This window comes from Dermacentor silvarum, chromosome 2 (assembly GCF_013339745.2).
Source record: "Dermacentor silvarum isolate Dsil-2018 chromosome 2, BIME_Dsil_1.4, whole genome shotgun sequence".
Taxonomy (NCBI): Eukaryota; Metazoa; Arthropoda; class Arachnida; order Ixodida; family Ixodidae; genus Dermacentor; species Dermacentor silvarum.
Genome location: NC_051155.1, coordinates 223,045,392 through 223,058,909, shown reverse-complemented (window position 1 = coordinate 223,058,909; position 13,518 = coordinate 223,045,392). Strand labels below are relative to the sequence as shown.

Sequence of the window (13,518 nt, the reverse complement as noted above, 5' to 3'; positions counted from 1 at the left end):
CTGCATGTCCAAGTTTATACGGCTGATAAAACTACTATCCTTACTCCGTATAGCTCTCTACTAAGTTGCTATCGCGATTGATGCTTCGCCTTTCTGGGGAAACTTGCGACATTTTTTAGCTTAACGGTGAGGGGGCGCGGGAAGTGCGTGCCTTGCTCGTTTCACCTCGCTTCGGCTTTATCAGCTCCTGCTGTGCTCCTGTTTCTGGCTGTTCCTGCTGCAGACGATGTTTCCGAGGGCAACGATGGTCACCAAGTATTCCGAATCGTTGTCGGTTAAACTTCATTGAGAGGTCTGAAAGGTTTCGAGCAGAGCGTTGATTGTACTTCCATCTTCGCATTTTATGACGCGCAGGTGCGTTCTGCATGGCAACCTCTAACGAGTCCAAGTGGACGTTTTATCGTATAGAGATAGTCGTACCCCGCTTATGTGAGGCATCACCAACTCTTTCCACAGCCTTTAACTGGGCGAGGTGCACCCACCTCATACCCTGCCTTACACTATAGTGCCTGGAATATACTTACGTAAGTATATTCCAGGCACTATACTTACACTCGCAAATCGTGCTCTAGCTTCGTCTAATGTCCCGCATCTCCGGCTTCAAGGTGGCTAGCTCGCATTCCCTGCCACCGGAATCTTTATTACCACCGCCACTACGAAAGGCGTACACAAGACAAAGTGCGATAAAAAAGAAATTCCTTCACTCACCGAAAGTGCCCCAAGTCCTCGTTTGCTTGCTGAGCGAACCATATCGTTCAACGATGTGCCTAACTGCTATCGCGCCTCGAAATGTCGAAATCTCCTATTTGTGCCTAATCTCCAGCGTCTGCTGTTGGCTAAAGACTTGCAACGGCTTGTGAACAGGAGTGGCCGGGAATGGAGCAGGGCATAGGCTCGGGCTTACCCGAAAGCCCGGGCCCGGCCCGGCCCACGGGCCGGGCCGGGTTGGGCAGTTCTTTCACAGGCTCGGGCCGGGCTCGGGCACGGCATGTGCTTTTTGACCCGGGCCCGGGCCAGGCTCGGGTTTTTTGACGCGGGCCTGGGCCGGGCTCGGACTTTCTGGGGGTGTGCATGTAACGTGCAGCGAGTTATCCTCGCGCGTCTCGACTCTGAAAAGCATGTCTTTTTGGTCTCGGGCCGGGTTCGGGCCGGTTTCGAGCCGGGCTCGGGCCGGGCCGGGCCGGGCCGGGCGGGTAACCTAGATTATTGGCCCGTGCAGTGCTCTAGCTTAGGGCACCCAGCGGAAAGGCAACAGTACAGACTCCCGTGGAAATGCTGGCCACATTGAGTGGTGGCTCGTCGAACCAGCTAGATGAGATAGTGGGAAACGTTAAAATGTGCCGGAAACGGAACCGGAAACGGGGTGTAAGCAAGCCGCATGCTTGCGCAGCAAAACATAGTTACATATGTAACGCCCTTGTAATTGGCAGGATTGAGACATCCGCGCTTTTTTGGCACGTGTCACATCACAAAGATAGTTAATGCATTTATTCCACTTCGCATGCGCGTCGTATACCTTTAATCGTTGTATCGGTAAACGCCAGCAACTCTGGTTACAAATCAACATGGCAGCACCCACGCAGAACCGACCGCCCGCTTCGACCCGAACTTGCGATTGCTACTCGTGCACTGCGCCAACAGCAATAAATAAATGGTGAAATCAATCATGGGCCGTATTCTGAAACGTTCCACTTGGCGAAATTTCTTTTTCGCTTTCCAGGCGCGCGATGATTGGCTGTTTTAGCAAAATTGGATGAGTTGATTGGCTGGTTGAGCCCGACGTCATTCAATTCAACCAGCCAATCAGCGCGCGCCTGAAAGCGAAAAAAGAAATTTCGCCGAAGTGGAACGTTTCAGAATACGGCCCTGTTTCAGAATACGGCATCTGTTTGTTTCATCTCTCGCTGAGAACAAAGCATCAGGTACGTTTTGTCGTTATTTGCGAGATCAGGTATTTCTTTTGCCCCGCCCTGCTAAGCCCAACGCGCCTAAAATTAGGTAATGGTTCTTAGAAATAGCGAAATATAGGGTGTGTTCCAATTCTGACCAGCATCGGAGACTGTCTACGTAGACAGCTAAGGAGACAGCCCAGACAGCTTCGAGGCCATGTAATGAAACGCGTTTCGAACCTTCTGGATGACGTATGGATGACGCGTCTGCGAGGAGACGCCACCTTGCGGCGACAAGAAAAAGTTGAGAAAAGCACGCGTTATTTCTGTATTTCAAGTCCTTGCGCCTGCGAAACTATGAAAAGCACGGTGTAACTTACATTAAGGGCGTAGGAAAGCACGTCTACATTTTCTTGTGCGCAGACGACCTTCCTGCCGGCTTTCCAAGCATCCTGCTCAACCGCCATCTTGTTTGAACAGGAAAGTAGCCTGCATCGTTTCTAACTTCAATGTTGTCTTCGCGAAGCTGTCTACTTTGACGCCTTCGCGAGAATTGGAACGAGACTTAAGATGGCCGCTGTCCACTTAGCCGTCTGCTTTGCCATCTTAGGCGCGTATTGGAACACAGCCATAGTTATGAAACCATTGCTGTTGAAGCGTCAGACCACAAATCTGAAGCAAATACAAGCGTCGGTTTGGAACTTACGGGCCACACAACGCACGACGACTACTTCATAGGTTCGAGGCGGAAAGCATTTGCTTCGGGCGGTACCGCTATGCATTCGACTCCGGCGCTGTCGTTTGCTCGAATGTGCGCTCTTCGTTCGTGGTCATAATTAGTAACGTTAAAGTTGCCACACAGCACGGCGAATAGACGCCGTGGAGACGCTGAGCAGACGACGCAGCGCGGAGGAATACATATGTAGGGGCTATTCGCCCTTACTATAGTGCCTAGAATATACTTATATTCTAGGCACTATACCCTTACTATTGGGTGAGGACCCGGTAGCCTCCACAGTGCTGAAGGGAACTTCTGAGATGGAGTATAGGCACGTCATTTTGCAATCAGAGAATAGCCACAGCAATCGTATACTCCGTGCGCCCCGAACTCACGAAGGGTCTACTGGTTCTAATTCATGCTGGAAGGCGTTCGACCATGACACCTCTGATGCACTTCTGTCTGCTTGAAGCGGAAAGATTCACCTGTTTTTCACTTCGGATAAAGTCTGGCACGGATGTCACATATCCAATTCTCAGGTGGAGCTTATGTTTCTTTGAGCCTAGCTCGCAAGTGCCTGGCGAACAAATTCTCGAATTTCGGTGCTTTCGTAAGTTCGCCCTTATCTTTCTTTCTTTCTTTCTTTCTTTCTTTCTTTCTTTCTTTCTTTCTTTCTTTCTTTCTTTCTTTCTTTCTTTCTTTCTTTCTTTCTTTCTTTCTTTCTTTCTTTCTTTCTTTCTTTCTTTCTTTCTTTCTTTCATCTAGACGGTAGTTTCAGGCCAGTGTGTACATAAGCACTGAACGCTTGGGCCTGTACGGGAACGCAGACGTGCAATGTACAAGGTACTCCTCAGCTGTGTATACTAGCACTGTGGTCTTCGTTACTTCTATTTGTCCTGAGTGGCGTCCTTGCACTTTACTACACAGAGTGTGCGCAGTAACTTCATTTACGTGGACTCGAATGAGAGTGGGTCGTGCAAGAAGTCCTGCTGACCCAGTCCCTCCAGACCACACTTAAATGATTCATTTCAACCGGATTGGGTGAGTAACCTCACCCCCATGTAGGCTGGTTGAACGAAATCGCCTAAACGCCCGCTCGACCAGGAGGAGGAGGAGGAGAGAAAAACAGAAGGCAGGGATGTTAACCAGAAATGCGTCTGCTTGACCAGACCTGATAGCATTCACATGAACCCGAAAACCGGTTTTCATGCCCGAAAAGCCGACTCGATCCTCCTTTGTCGGATTCATGCAATAACAGCTAGAACGTAGTCAAGCGGGCTGCGCTGGCAATTTTAACACTCGGAGGACACTCGAAATAAAGGAATCTGGAGTCACGCAAATGAAGCGATGTAATGTCGGTGATTTTTCAAACTATCATACGCCCTTTCCCAGAACATTAATGGTTCCACGAACCCTTGTGAAAGGCCTTCCGGCCGTGCATCTAGCGACCCGTCGCAGGGTTGTGTGGATGCCAGCAGTCGGTTGGAATGAAATGGGAGATGTCGCAGCGCGACCCTCGTCACAGCCGCTGAAAACAGACGCGACGGCGAGGACGGCTTCGCTCTTCCCCGAAGGCGATAAATAGAGCGCGGATCGCTCCGATAAGGCCGTACGCGCGCGTCTATATCGTGCCCAGCGTGCAGCGCCTGAGATAGCAACGAGAAACACGCATCGGTCCGTTGCGAGACGCATTCATATTGCCGCGTAAAGTTGTTTGGGCTCAAAAAGTGATTGAAACGTACACACGGGTTTGTGCGCGCTACCGCACACGGGTCATGGAGTGCGAGCGCTCTTCGCTTCAAAACGTCCTGTCAAAGGGGGGCGGTCGCGGCAACAACGGCGAGCAACGCGCGGTACAGCTCTCCGCCATGAGTTAAGCTATCATCGGGCTGTTCAGCCGGTCTCTATTGCTTCGTTTGTGTGCTCAGGCCACGCTTCTTACTTTATATGGGTGTCTACTCTCTGAAAAGGCACTTCCGTTCGCTGACAGTACGCTGTTTCTCATTTCGTCTAGAGTGCGATCCGTGTCATCGCTTAACCATGCAAAAAGCTTAACCATGAAGAAATGCAGTTGAGTCTACGGCTGACGGTTTTTTTTTTTTGTAAAGACAAGAATTTACAGGAATTTAGGGATTTTTCGTTGGTGAAGCGACACGGGTAAATTAAAGGAAAGCATATAGAGCGGTAGAAACTGCACACGTGGCTGAGAGGACAAACGAAACAAAACTGACTGACGTGGCACAGACAAAGAGTTAAAGTTTGAAGTTAGGGAAATGTACACAAAAAGGGTTTTTCAAAGATTTTCTGTCACATCATACGTTGCTCTTAAACAAATGATTGACAAACAAATGAAACAATTGCGGCCGCATCGTTCTCTCTATGAGCAAAATTCCTGCGCGTGAACGCAAAAGCTAGGGACACACAGTCACTCGGTTAACCGATGGCCACTGCCGGGAAATGTGAATTTCCCGCATAAAAATGTTTGTGTCCAGCAGTCCAGTAGAAGCTAACGTCGACAGGCACTCCGTCACTGAACCGCGGTCAAACTACGTCTGCGACTTCTCGTGCAGTGTATACGCATTCGGCACAGCACTTCGTTTCCTTCTCGACGAAAATCGATGCTACAAAGCCTCCCATGCATGAAATTCTCCAGAATTTCTGCCGCAGCGCAGCTCAGACGAGCAGACGCCTTTCATTCACCAGCAGGGCCTCGCGTTTTGTACTGTACCCGAAACTTGTAAATGAGGCATGGAAGGACGCTGTTGACCGGCGTTTCCGTATCACACCTCCTGGGCAGCGCATCTCGCTCATACTATAACATCGAAAGCTGCTATATTTTCCGTTCGCTCGCCACTCACTTCAATCATTCACACTGCTACAGTTCCGAATACTTCGCCCAAACGAAAACTTCGTCTACAATGTAACAAATTTATGTTCTGCGCTTGTTTGCATGCATTGACTAAAGCTTTGACTAACGCTGTTACGTGCAAAACAGCGCTGCAAACCAATGATTCAGTGCGTCAGCGCATAGGGAGAGATACCGTGAGCGAACCATTTTTGATATATATATATATATATATATATATATATATATATATATCCAACTGCTTCAATAACAGGTTTAATATAGCGGGCGTTGCTCCTTCCAGAAAATAAGGCGCGCTGGTTGCTCCTGTATAATGGAGTATTGTGCTAGGTGAAAAAGACACGAACAAGTGAGGACAGGACAACACGATACACGCTCAACCACAATGCCTGCCCTGTCGACCTCTCTCCGCTTGACGGGCGCCCTCTTCCTGTAAAACTTGCTTAAAAAGCAACGTCTTTCGCGCCGAGCTTACGTATAACCAAAAGACGGCTTGGGGTCTTTCGTGCGCAATGCCCATGACGTGCGCTACGCCAACTTTTTGAGTCCGTTCTTTCTACAGCTCCTAATGTATGCACGACTTTTTGCCGAGACACCTCGACAAGCCTGCATTGACATTCGCGCCCGTCTTGTCGAAGCACGCATAAGATACGCTTCTTGCGAAACTCGGCACCCGACCCCTGCCTTCCTCCTTTCACTCTGATTTTGCCCCGCCTGCAACGCGACCCCGGGAGCCTCGTTAGCGCGCGTTCCTTCTTCCCCGGGGACTCGAGATACCCGTCGTCGACGTTCAACTATCCTCTGCCGCGGATATAGAGGTCGGACAGTAGTCGGCCGCCGGGGTGCGGGGGGTCGAACCCATCACCAGTTCCACAGCTGGTGTTCGCCAGGTCTCAAAACTTGGCTGCGTGTGCGTCCCGCCGGAGTGCGCGACGGTATGGGCCCGCGTGGGGAGGAGAGGGGGTGAGCCGCTGCGGCGGCGTCGAGCAAACAACCCGCGTTGTGTCGGCAGAAGGCCCGCGTTCGTCGTCGTGGTGGTGCGGCCGGCAGCGGGCGGCCAGGCGCACCCGTGCGTATCAGAAGCCCGCGCCGTGTGCGGCCATGTGGAGCGCCGGTCTCGTCTCCGTCTTCTGGGCCCTGGCCAACGGCCTCGGTGAGCATGTACTACACCCCTCTCGCTTCCTCGACACCGGCCGGAAGCGCCGGCCGGCGCGCGCTCTCCGCTGCATGCGACCGCCGGCGTGCTGTACCGTGCGCGCGCGCTGTCCCTCGGACCGCGCGCTTCTCGTTCCGACGTCGCCGCGCTCCGGTGGCAGTGGCTTCCTTCCTTCCTGCGATTCGGCTGCCCGGGAACGCGTCGCATTGCAGAGCTGCGCCAGTGTGACGCCGTGAGAGCGCTTGCAGCCGCGAAGCAGTTTACCCCGCCGTGGGTTAAAGTTACCACGCACAGGGGCTACGGGCGAAAACGATTCTAAGAAGCCCTGCCAAGCTATGAACGGATCAAACCAACAGTTATACGCGTTGGCGCGCGGACGATAGTTTGCGACGAAATGGCAACTTGAGCGAGTTGGTGTGGATTGATGGTTAGAAAAGCGCCAAATAACACAGGCGACTAAAGATCTCGAGGACGAGCGCCTATACTACCCAGCTTTTCAGTCGTCTATGTTATTACTTTGCGCTTTCCTAAACCCACGAACAATATGTACTATAAGCCGCTGCTCCAATTCTTGCAGGCAGGAGGAAGGCACTGCGCGCTTTCATTTAAATTCCCTTCTATGCTGCAGGGCAAACAGCTGAATAAAAGAAACGTTTCGGGCAAGTGACATGTAACTTCCCGCACATGAAGTTGTCGTTTGACAGAGGAGTGACATTTGCGCGAACCTTTTCTTTTCTTTCTCTATCTCTTCTTGCTTTTTTTTTAAATTTTGTTAATCGAGAGCTTACTGTGCAGCGACATACTGTCACTTGAGCGAAGCACGTAGGTGTAACTTTTACCCGCCGGTAAAGTTCTTAATGCCAGCGGCCGCCGAGACTTTCTCTCGCTCGATGCAAGACGTTGAGACACTTCCAACTGCTTTCTTTGCACGGATGAACGAGCTTGCGCAAGACATCGGAGGAACAAGCTGTGGGTGTGTTCGCTGTTAAGGAGAAGCGTGCTCTAGCTCTGTGTCTCGTCCACCCGTCTGCCGGTGACGTTCACCTAATTTAGCGATCGACGTTGAGAAAACAGGAGCACTTCCAAATCCAAGAAGGGTGGTCTTGGAGGTGCCGTCAAGACTAGCTCAAGCCCTTATTTTAGGGCACCTTTTGAGCGAGCGAGTCAGTGAGCGAGCGAGTGAGTGAGTGAGTGAGTGAGGGAGGGAGTGACATTTATTCCCCCCCCCCCCTCCCCACGAAACAGCTGAGGTTGAATCCTCAGACTGCGTTGTGATGTGCTGATACAAGATGCTGATAAGACACTCCGTGCATAAGCACCTAAAGGTGATCTTGTTTGTCCTCAAATTGGCCATGAGTTCAACTGCACAAGAGACGAATTGTGCCTAGACGCATCCCTGGGTCGCTTGTATAGTTCATAGCAAAGGTTGCGGTCTATGCAACTGTCGAATGGCAGCCTTCAGAGACGATTGTTCTAAGGTCCTGGCTCGCTGATTGCTGTAATAGATGTCCACACCAATCAGAACCGAGGATGATTAAATAGAAAGTGCTAGGGACTTGAAGAAAAGTACTCTTTTAGAAACGTTGGCGGCGGACTGAGGTTGCTCCTCTCGTGCTCCATCTTCCGCCTTCTGTCGGCTAACCTTGCGATGATCGTGCGAAAGCATTCGCGATGCCTCATCCTCTTGTTTCTGTATTCTTCAATGCACAATATGACAGAACCAGTCATAGCGGACCAGAGAGAACATGCTTATGTAGAACGGAACAAAGGCGGGACTCGAGGACAGAAGAGCAGTCCCATGTTTTCTCTGTTTTACCTCTGGACATCGTCTCACACCAACCAGCCAAACTTGAAACCATTCTCAAGGACTAATGGTGCAAGCAAGAGTTGATTGCTGGGCTAGGTGGTCTTGCATTGGTGATTAGAAAAATTACTGCAACAAAAAGACAATGCACACAGGCAGGGAATACAAAGGCAAGGAAGCACTTGTCTTTGTCTCTTCCCTTCCTGTGTGTGTTGTCTTGCTGTTGGGCAAATTTTCCTCATCAGCTAATGGTGCAGGGCTATAAACGTTATCAAAAGCATTATCACACGCTGACTCACTCTCACACTTATGGGGCCTAATCCCATACAAACGTTTAGGCCATCAACTATCGGTGGGAGCGTCGCAACTGGCAGAAAATTCACTCCGCGGCTATATATAGGCGCCGAAATACCTTGCAAACATTAGCTGCTGTCGGTAACTGCACTAACTTTTCCGCAGACAAGTGCCCTCACATGTTTTGACACGTCTGTAACAAACGTCAAGATGTTGAGTACAAACAAGAGGCTGTAAGTTTGGGCACGTTGGTATTTCATTTTAGCATTTTAGCGCACAGAAGGCACGGGGACAGTGTCTACGTCTGCCGCGCTGTCCCTATGTCTTCTGTGCGCTAGAAGTTTAAAATAAAAAGGCATTACGGCCGCTTATTGCTCGCCAAAGTCAGCAGTTCTTTCCATGTAGGTCTTGTAGGATATATGTGTTTGCAAAGTCGAGTCGTAACCCAAAAAAGAAAACGGGTACTTTGCTTACAGGTGACCATAAGCGAAGCCCAAACAAGCGTGATGCGCACGTTAGAAACAGCTGAACTTGCGTTTAAGACGGAAGACTGCAGTCGTGGCTGGAGATAGAACGCACACGCAGCAAACTGAGCTCACCACAAGCTGGACGTTGGCAAAGTTTATTTCAACGGTCCAGGTGTTTATATCTTAACGTTTAGGGCGCATGGTTAGCTCGTTTTTAACTCCGCGCAAGTACGTACGCACAGACACACACGCGCACGCAGACATATAGACTGCAGCCGCAACCTGAACAGCGTCTTTCGTGCACAATATTTCATGTCCCGGAGCGCCTCTTCTCCAGCCCCTCAGGCTGTGCTTTACTCCGCCGAGAGGCGAAAACTTGATGGTCTTTTAGCGAAGAGCGAAAATACTTCCTTCAGAAAGCAGGGCCCCAGTCATCGCCCTCAACGCGTTGCCTAAAATTGCCGGTGCTGCGTCTCGCCCCACGGCTATAGGGGAACAGCTGGCGCTTCTCACCTATCTCGCTCAGCCCCCCCTCCTCCCCCCGTTCAACAACACGCCACGTGCTGGTTCGGCGAGCGTACATATTTTAACGCGCAGTAAAGCGCGGTGAAATCAAATTTAGGCGAGCCATTGTTCGGGGCAACGGCGCGTGACGCACTTGGGGTGGACAGCGCGGTGAGAAATGTGGGCCGTTTCCGTCTTGAAGGAGGATAATCGTGCGGCAGAGAGCGAGAAGAAACAAGGCGATAAAAACTCCGAAATAATAATAAAAATAGTGACCGTGGCTCGTCGTCCGTACGCCGATCTTCTCGGACGTAAAATCAAGGCTTCCTCTCTCTCGTTCGTTCTTTCTTTTAATTGATTCCTACTCGGTGAAGGCCAGTAAAAAGCTCGATAGGCTTTCGTGTTCTTCACTGGTCATCGCTGCGGAAAGGCATATTATAGGTTATTCTGTCTTTTGTAAACACTCAATGCGCAGATGCCAATCACTTATTCACTGAAAGCATAGTTTTATATATATTACCTTTCTAATTGAAATTTTATTGTAACCAAGACCATCTATACTTGGTGTACTGTGAAGACTGCCGCGCGTATTGAAGAAACAACACAAATGAAAGAAGTGAATGCTGACACCACAGGGCATGTACTCACACGAATTGAGCATGCTTTATGTATTCATTTGTTTGTTTCTTTCCTTCTTTCTTTCTTCCTTTCTTTCTCTCTTGCTTTCTCTCTTTCTTTCTTTCTTTCTGTCGTTGTCGCACGCAAGCGAACGCCGACAAGAAATGCGTGCACGACGTGCACTCGTTGAAATAAACATGGCCGCGATCCTTCAGCAACGTTTTACTAGTTTTACGGAAAGCGATGTGCGCGTAAAAAGAAGCAACCAAATAAACACGAATCCGCCTACGCCTCTTCTCTTGCCACTAAGATGTTACCAGATAAGACGGAAAAAAAAAAAAAAAACTGTCTTGGGAGCGGAATTCGCATCCTGCATTCCGCGCGACAGAATCCACATCGACGGGAATAAACAGCCGCGCATGCGCACTCGCGAGACGCTCGTGAGAGGGAAAGGAGAACGGAATACGCGAGGGAAGAGGAAGGTCGAACCGTTTCCTGTGCGCGGTGGAAGTGTTTACGCCGCGCCGGTCGTCTATGCGCGATGGGTATTTGCGGCTACGGGCGATGGAACGTCGGAGAATGATTCGAAGCAGGCATTGTGGCTCCCGACTATTCCAGGCACCACTTGACCCGACTTTGCGAGCTTGGCTTCGTGTATACGAGTATAGGAAGTGTGTCGGTGCAGCCAGACTGTCGAGATGGGGACTCGGGAGCGATCATCTCTCTTCTATATGGGCGTGGTGGCGTCGTATAACTCCACTACGAGGTCCTCAGAATATAACTTGGTGTCTTCGAGCTCACCTTACAGTGTACGAAGTTTACAGTGGAAAGCAAAAAAAAAAAAAAAAATGACGCTTGAGGGGGTTTTCTATATTATACGTCTTCCTTTCTTTTGCTGCTGTAAAGTGCGCCTTCGCCTTGAGTTCTCGACTGCGCGCCATGTTTTATTACGCAGCTTTAGAACTGAGGATGCTCGAACACTGAAATCATCCCCCCTTTTCACTCTCTTCGCTCTCTCTTGTGTTACTGGACAAATGACTTTCTGCAGGAAGCATTCAGCGAGGGGCAGGAATAAAGGACTCGTCGAGTGAATTGAGATACACGGCGGTTTCAGTGACTGTGCGCGGGATGCGCACAGTGATCTACCGACTGTCTTGGAAGCAGTGACGCTCTTTTAACACAGACTGCAAAATTTCTGGCACATAGTGCACCGCGACTACAGTCGCGGAGGCCATGTCATTGTTTTCGAATATCGTGCCCGAGAAAGTCGTGGTTAGGATGGCAAAATAAATTAAATAAATATTCACCGCGTTATACCTAAGCTGGATTGCAACGTGCGCTACGCAGTTACGGTATGTCTTTGGCGAACCCACTTTAACTTGTAAATAGCAGGCATTATGCCTCTAGACAGCGAACAATTTAATTTTTTTTTTCTCGGCTGCCATGGGGTTCAGCGAACCTGCGTGGACAACGGTCGATGCAATACCCTTCTTGCGGTCTCGCGTCAAGGATTCGATTTCCAATCGTCACGTTCACGTACTTAATCGATAATGCAGGCCGGTAGCCAGGCCCCAGGATTCGGGTCCAGAGGTCCGGGTGCAGCGTAGTTCACTCTTAAAAAGGTACACTTGTTTAGAGTTCAAGCACTGACTACAGCTCAGCTACGATGCGAAGACTGATCAATAGGTGTCTGTTTAACGTGTCATATCGACCAAATCTTTCGGTAACGTTGAACAAACGTGACAATGGCTTCATTGTTAATTGGCTGTCGTCCTTAAACGAGGAATGTACAACCGCGAGCAAAATTTCTGGAGACCAAAGATGCCGCGACTTTTTTTCGTTTCTGCGCGGGGCCGCACTCAACACTCACCAACTGTGGTCCTTTGAATGAAAACACGTCCTTGGCTCATAGACTAGGCCTGCCTTTGCATCTATAAAATCAGGTGGTGCGCCTGCTTACGCGTGCGCCTGTCTGACCAATATAATGCAATGAGACATGCCACTTTTCACTGCTGTGCTAGATTTCTAAAATTTTTAGTTTAATTTTTTTTTTACTGATGCCATGGTCTCTAGACTTCGCTCCTGACAACCCTGTAAAGGTTCCCAGCATACTTGCTTAGAGCCTGATGGCGTTCTTTGCAGCGTCTAGTGGAAGTCGCTAGGTTGAGACAGTTCTTTCTTATCTTTCAGCCGTGGGTGCATTATTAGTTTGCCGCGAGCCATGTTGCTCTCTGTGCAGCGAAGACAGCCGTTGCAGAGAACCGATAAGCCTCGCGAGGTGATAAGGCACGTCATCGCTTTGCATTTCGGCAACTGTCGAGACCTGCCTAGCGTAGGGCGCTATCGTTAATATTTTTTTTTAAATGAGCAGTAGGAGCCAATTGCTTATAGCGAGTAGCACAAATAGCAACAATCAGCTCATCTGGCAAAACATGCTTAAAGCACTTTGTATGGAACCGGCGGCCTAGTACTAACAGACGTCGCAAACGCAGTTCTGAGCGCACTGCACCTGCGCTCTATATAAGATACGTGCACTGAGGGCTGTCTGCACATGTTGGTTATAAATGCTGACTAATAAAGAGCTGGAGATGTTCTCGTGGCTGAAGGCCCGGCATAAGCTATTCCAAGTTTTGGGGAAGAACTAAATATATACAATGATTACATTAAAAAAAGCAAGAAAAAAAAAGAAGAGCCTTTACAGATGTAAGACAACTCCGAGAAACTCATACGTGAAAGACAGATATACACTACAAAGAACGGCCATTATCCGCACTCAACACTCACCAACTGTGATCCTTTGAATGAAAACACGTCCTTGGCTCATGGACTAGGCCTGCCTTTGCATCTAGTGTAACAAAGGCACTTTTGTGTTCTCTTAGAGACACTGGTCTCAGTGAGACGCCATATGGATGAGTGTTAAGTGCTGTGTGTGTTGTGTATCTTTGTTCTGAACTGTGCACATCTTTTCATTTTTCATCTTTCACCCTATCCACCTGGCTAGGCAGGCTAGGCATGCCGCCAGGCAAGCATCTCTTGGAATCATTAAACAGCTCGCTCTCTGTCGATTGACCTAGTGACCGTTCAGCTGAACGGCAGCTGAAAGTTGGATTTCTCACACCTTTCGGAAGTCGTAAATATTCAACTACCGACACCCAGTTCAGTATTTGAAAACGCTTCCCTATGTTTGATGCAGATAATTCGC

General features: G+C 49.6%; 1 protein-coding gene across 1 annotated transcript in view; it reads left to right on the top strand.

Moving 5' to 3' along the window:
- The first annotated feature begins 6,274 nt into the window (after window positions 1-6,274).
- LOC119442721 (reversion-inducing cysteine-rich protein with Kazal motifs) overlaps window positions 6,275-13,518 on the top strand; it is a 43,910-nt gene continuing 36,666 nt past the window's right edge. Inside the window, exon 1 of the mRNA XM_037707700.2 lies at window positions 6,275-6,626. The gene's annotated coding sequence lies outside the window, so the exon portion shown is untranslated. The remainder of the gene's footprint in view (window positions 6,627-13,518) is intronic.